At 41.1% G+C, this 6598-nt stretch overlaps 1 pseudogene; it reads right to left on the reverse strand.

Annotated features, from left to right (window-relative positions):
* Positions 1–5287: 5287 nt before the first annotated feature.
* On the reverse strand, positions 5288–5749 carry LOC102860933 (annotated as a pseudogene).
* Positions 5750–6598: the final 849 nt, after the last annotated feature.

Raw genomic sequence — 6598 nt, forward strand, 5'->3', positions numbered from 1 at the left:
TGACACAGACACACTAAGTCCAGATAGACAAGGGGCGACAAGCACAGCACACTGTCAAAGAAGCACACAGCAGGACTTCTGGGAAGTGAGAAATTCTACAATGGTAGAGGTTGTTGTTATGTGTCATGGAGTCGAGTATGACTAATAGCAAACCTATGGTCAACAGCCTTGAACCGTGTCCCATCCTCATCCCCTCTGACACACTTGAGCCCATTGCTCTAGTCGCTGTGTCAACACATCAAAGGGAGAGCCCTCCTCTCTTTCACTGATCAATCACTTGCTGTGCATCTGAGAGCTGGACTATGAATAAGGATGACAGAAGGAGGGTTTGGTGCCTTTAAACTGTGGTGTTGGAGAAGGGTACTGACTGCCCACGGACTGCCAAAGAACAAACAGATATGACCTGGAAAAAGCACAGCCAGAGTGCTCATTGGAGGCAAAGGTCTAAAACGGGGGGCTTATTATTTGTGAGAGTTCTTCCTGGTTTTCTTCCTACTTCTGTGGCTGTTGCTGGTTGGTGAAGAGGAACAACAGTTCTTCCATTATGTTGTAATCACCTCAGACTGCGATGCTCTTCAGACAGAATGTGCAGAACTGATAAGAGGATGGTGCGGCCTGCACCTGCAGGGTCCTAAGCAGACCTGAACAGAACCAATGGCTTTAAATGTCTGTCATTGATTCAAATCTTTATTACATGAAAACAATGACTACTTTGAATATTCAAGGCAGGCTTTCAGGGCAGCACAACATACAACACAGTGCACTACCTTCTGCCAGATTAGATTAGATAGATTAGATAGATTAGATTAGATTAGATTAGATTAGATTAGATTACTAGTAGATTATTATTATTGAGATGCTAGTGCACCTAAATACTTCCCACTTTGAGTCATCTAGTAGATTTTGACTCTCAGTGACCTTGTATGATAAAGCCTGTCATTCCTATTTCCTTGAAGGTTTTTACCAGGAAAAAAAGTGGTAAATTTTGCTAAATTGGGATGATTATGTGACTCTCAGCCTTTGTTTTGTTTTGTTTGTGTGGTAGATTATACAGATTATTTTTCTAATGTTGAACTATGCTGACATACTTATTATGAACTCTGCTTGATTATGATAAAGGATTTCTTTTTGCATTATGTTAGATTCCATTGGTTAGGATTTTGTTGAAAATTTTTATATGTGTATTCCTGAGGGACATTGACCTAAACTTCGCTTTTTTTTTCACACTGTCTTTGCCTGGCTTTGGGATTAGGGTTTTCCTTGCTTTAGAGAAAGAGCCCTGGAGTGTTCCATATTTTTTCTGTATCTGGAAATAGTTTGAGGAGAATTGATGTCAATTCTCTGAATCTTTGGTAGAATTCACCAGTGAAGCCATATGGACCAGGACTTTTTTGGTTGAGAGTGTTTTGGTTTTGGTTGTTGTTAGGTGTCATTGAGTTGAGTACGACCCATTGTAACCCTATGAACAGATCTGAACTCTGTCCTATCCTGTGTCGTTCTCACACTTTCTGATATATTCAAGTCCATTGTGGCAGTCACTGTGGCAGTCCACCTGGTCAGGGTCTTCCTCTCCTTCGCCTATCCTTCTCCAAAGAATAGCCCCTCCTAGCAACATGGCTAAAATATGTGAGATGAAGCTTCCTCATTTTTGCCTCCTGGCTGCACTTTCTCTAAAACATATCTGTTCTTTTGATCATCCACTGGATGTTTATTGCTCTTTTACACCACAGCTCAAAGGGATCAATTCTATTTCTGTGATCCTTATTCATTATCTATCTCTCCGATGCACAGCAAGTGATCAGAAAAATCATGGCCTGAATCAGACGCACCTTAGTCCTCAAGCTGACATAATTACTCCTCAATAATTTGGACAAGTCCCAAACGACAAACTTTTACAGTGGAATACATCTCTTGATTTCCTGACTACTTGTCCCAAAGGTATTGATTGCGGATCCAAGTAAGATTAAGTTGTGGACAGTTTCAATCTTTTCTTCACTTATTATGATGGTGCCTATTGGTCCAATGATAAGAATCTTTGTTTTTCTTTTTAAATTTTATACTGGCTTACTTACAAAGTTCGTATACATTCTTTTTCACACCATCTTTGCTTTTCTTAATGTTGAGATCCATCTTGAAGGCTGCATTCTTTGATCTTCTGCAACAAGTGCTTCAAGTCCTCCTCACTTGCAGCAAGCTGGGTTGTGTCATCCGCATAAAGCAGTTTATTGACAGTCTTCCTCCAAGCTTGATGCCATATTCTTTTTTGTAGAGTTCAACTTCTCGGATAATTTGCTCAGCATACAGATTGAATAAGTATGGAGAGAGAATACAACCCTGACACCTCCCCCGCCCCACTTAATTTTAAACTGTATAGTGTTCCCTTGCTCTATTCACACAACAGCCTCATGGGTATAGGTTTTGCAAAAACTCAATTAAGTTTCTCATTTTGTAATGTTGTTGTTTGTTGTTAAGTGCCGTTGAGTCACAGGTGACTCATAGCGACCCTATGAAGGAGAGTCTTTGACACTTGGGTGTCATTCATGCTCTCTCCAGGTTCATAGGGTTTCCGGAGGCAAGGTATTATGGAAGTGGATGCCACTCCTCCTTCCATGCTTGTTTAATCGGGGAGCTCCACCCCACTCTCAGTCCACATTGTGTAGTCAACCATTAACGCATTTGACACATCCGTGTCACAGTGTTCAGCCTCATAGCAACCACAAGTAACCGCAGGAGGGCAACTTGTACACCTGGGCTATACAACCTAGAGGAATGTCTTTGTCTTGGTCACATCATTTTCTCTTCACTGGGCCTTTTGTGATAGATTTCATATTTTCTATCTCTGACTGGCTTACATTAGATAGACAGTAATTTTCTAAAATTTGCCCATTTCCCCTAGGTTCTCACATGTGTCAATGCAGAGTGTGCTCTAATTGTCCTTTCTTCAGTCTGTTCTGTTGTGACGTCACCCCATCATCCCTTATCCTGTTATCTGTACCTTCACCTTCTTTCCCTTTGTTAGATTTGCCAGCAGCTTGTTGATTTTATGAACCTTTTTTTTTTTTAACCAGGACAATTATTTATTCAACGAAAAAAGTATACCAAAATAAACTCCAGATTAAGTGTGAAAGAGAAAATGTAAATAACAAATAAAAGAAGAACAAGAGAATATAATGCTTTAATTGATCCAAGGCATGGTTCAAACTCACCAGCTTCTCCGCAGGAGAAAGGTGGGCCGTCTCCTCCCATGTGATTTACTGCCTCTGAAAATCCACTGGAGGGTCAGCTATGAGTTGGTTCAGACTCAATCACATAACAACATATCAACAACAGAGGCTGAAAAACAGTGACATCAAAAAAAGCAAGGGATTGCTGGGTTAGAGAATTTATATTTTTAAAGAATTTATAAATTAGGACAAAAATATGACTAAACTAGATGAAAAGGTTAATAAAAACCAAATAAATGTATGTATGCATGAAATATATGTATGTATCCATAAAACAATGAAAAAATTTAACATCTTTTGTAGCGCAAAGACAATGTCAATTAAACTTAAGTATTAATACATGAAATTATTTTAACATACCAAATTTATACAAATTAAAATGTTGGTGTCAGTCCATGCCTTTTTGCAGTTATGGTCAAAGTGAAATTGGTTCTCATAAATGGTCTAAATAATAAGTGTCAACATTAACTTTAATGCAGGAATTCTGTTCCTAGCAATTTATTCCTTTTTAAAATTTGAATGGAAGTTCACAATCATATTGGGGGCTTTTCCCAAACACTCATGGTCATTTTGTTTTATAACATTAGTTTTCAAGGATTCATGTAATTACTGTATTACAATGCCTAATCAAACTCTAATTACATTAGCCACTTATCCTAAGGGAATAATCAGAAATCCCTGAATTATTTTACTACACTTGTTTTTTGGTTAGGACTGCCTTTGGCTGCATGTGAGAAACGTGATGGAGGTTTAATTGCTGGCAGTTATGCTGCTCATGTACCAGGCTTAGTTCACAGCTGGGACAGCAGTCCCAAGCTCCTCAGTTTCCAATCTGTCCTCCAGGCAGGATGAAGGGAGAGGTGTAAAAATTCATGCCTTCCACGTCTGTCCTTGTATCAGCTTCTGTGTCTTAATTCCCACAGCTGAGCCATGTGACTGACAACCCATGACAGAGCTAGGAGGTGTTTTTATTTGTTGTTGTTATGTGCCGTCGAGTCGTTTCCGACTCATAGCGACCCTATGCACAACAGCCCTAAACCCTGCTCTATCCTGCGCCAACCGCACCGCCTCTGGCACACCCATCCCGATTACCCCAGTCACCGAATCAATCCATCTCATAGAGGGTCTTCCCCTCCTGCGTTGTACCTCAACCCTCCCAAGCATGATGTCCCTCTCCAAGGACCCGTCCCTCCTGGCAACATGTCCAAAGTATGTCAGACGAAGCCCCAGAATCCTTGCCTCCAAGGAGTAGCTTGGTTTAATCCTCTCCAAGATGAATCTGTTTGTTTTCCTGGCAGTCCAGGGTACATTCAGTACCCTTCTCCAGCACCACAGCTCAAACGCATCCACTCTCTTTCTGTCCTCCCTAGTCATTGTCCAACTCTCTGATGCATAACAAGCGATTGCAAATACCATGGCCTGTATCAGGCGCACCTTAGTCTCCAGAGAGACACTGTTGCTCCTGAGTACTTTAGAGAGGTCCCTAACAGCAGACTTTCCCATCGCAATACGCTTTTTGATTTCCTGACTGCTGGTGCCAAGAGTGTTCACTGTGGAGCCGAGCAAACTGAAGCTGTGAACAATCTCAATCTCTATCTCTTCGTCATCCATCCTGACACTTTTTATTTAGGTGTTATAATTTATTGTGTGTTTTATTTAGGTATACTATTATCCTTCCCACTTAAAGTGGAGTTCGAATAATGAAAAGTATGCAATAGATGGCCTATTTAATAAGGACATCCCTTACACATTTTGAATCTTTTTCTGTGTAAGAACGCTTCTATTAAGTGAGAAAATGGACACAGAACATATATAACACAATTTCAATTTCATTTTTTAAAAATATAATTTACATACACATCCTCAGACAAGGAAAGTAACAAAATATTAATACTATTTTCATCCAAGTACTGAAGAATCAACAATTTAGAGCTTACTTATTTTTTTGTTATCTTCTCCAGTGAACTTGTATTACTTTTATAAAAGCAGGGAAAAGATGTTTTTTTTTAAAAAAAAACCAACCCATAAATTCCCAAAGAAGTCTAAGTCCAAAAGATGTACAATTATTCATCTTCATCGCCAAAAGAAAGGAGGCTACTGTTCTTGATTTTCATTCGTGAGTTCTTTTTAACTGAGTCCAGCTTACTACTTCCCTCTTCATTTGTCTTCTTCTTTTTGGAACTTGCTGTTAAACCTGGATATTTTTCATCAGAGGGACGCTTGACTGGTTTGCGATACATGATTCTCCCATCAGCAGTAGTGGGCTCCTCATTTTCTTTAGCTGCCTTTATCTCCGCTTTAATTTTCATGACTTCTTCAGCTGACAAGTCTCCTTTTCTTAAAACTACCACTTGGGGCTGCTCATCTTCTTTGTCACTGCGATCAGCATCATCTTCTGGGAGCTGAGGCTGGATTCTCTTGGTCTCCACGGAGGGTCCTTTCTCGTAGCCGACCCTCTCCTTGAAGCGGGTCAGGAAGGCGGGCTCCGCCGGCCGCACGTACGACACCAAGTTGCGCTTGCTCATCTTCGGGCTGGGAGACAAGCGGCGCCTGGCGCTTATTTATAGCGTGCGGAGGAGGCGGCGCTCCCCGTGACGTCATTCGGGCGCGCCCCGCCCCTTGCGTGAGGCCCCGGCTGGGAGGCTGCCTCGGGCCAACGTCCGCCCCGAGCGTCAAATTCAAACCCGCGGCCATCTTGGCCCGGCCGATTTTATGAACTTGTTAAGGAACTATCTTATAGTTCTGTTAATTCTTTTTGCGGTTGTCTTTTGTTTTCGATTTCATTTATTTCAGCTTTAAACTAGTCTTTCTTTTCTTCTGGAAATGGGGCTTGGCTAGCTATTCTTTTCCTAATAGTTGGAGATGTTAGGTTTAGGTGTTGATTTTGGTTCTTTCTTCATTTTAGATGTGTATATTTATTGCTATAAATTTAACTTGCCAGGAGAACAAACAGCTCTGGCCTAGAGAGGGTGAAACCAGGATGCTCCCTGGAGGCAGGGATTTTGAGGCTCTGCCTCACACACTTTGGGCACATGGCCAGGCCAGACCAGTCCTTGGAGAAGGAGATCATACTTGAAAGGGTTGAGGGACAGCACAGGAGAGAAAGACACAGAATGAGATGAATTGACACAGTGACTGTAGAAATGAGATTAGACCTGTCAGAGATAATGAGACTGGCTCAGGACAGGGCAGGATTCAAAGCTGATGTATGTAGGGTCATTATGAGTTGCAGGCAACTCGGTGGCACATAACGACAGCATTGCTTTTGTTGTGTTGCAAAGATTATGGTGTGGTGTGTTTTCATTCTCATTTCCTTCAAGAATTTTTTAATTTCTTCTTTTACCCAATAGAGTTCAAGCTGGGTAATATTTAGT

This window comes from Elephantulus edwardii, unplaced genomic scaffold, assembly GCF_000299155.1.
Source record: "Elephantulus edwardii isolate Elephantulus edwardi_28Jun2011 unplaced genomic scaffold, EleEdw1.0 scaffold00086, whole genome shotgun sequence".
NCBI lineage: Eukaryota > Metazoa > Chordata > Mammalia > Macroscelidea > Macroscelididae > Elephantulus > Elephantulus edwardii.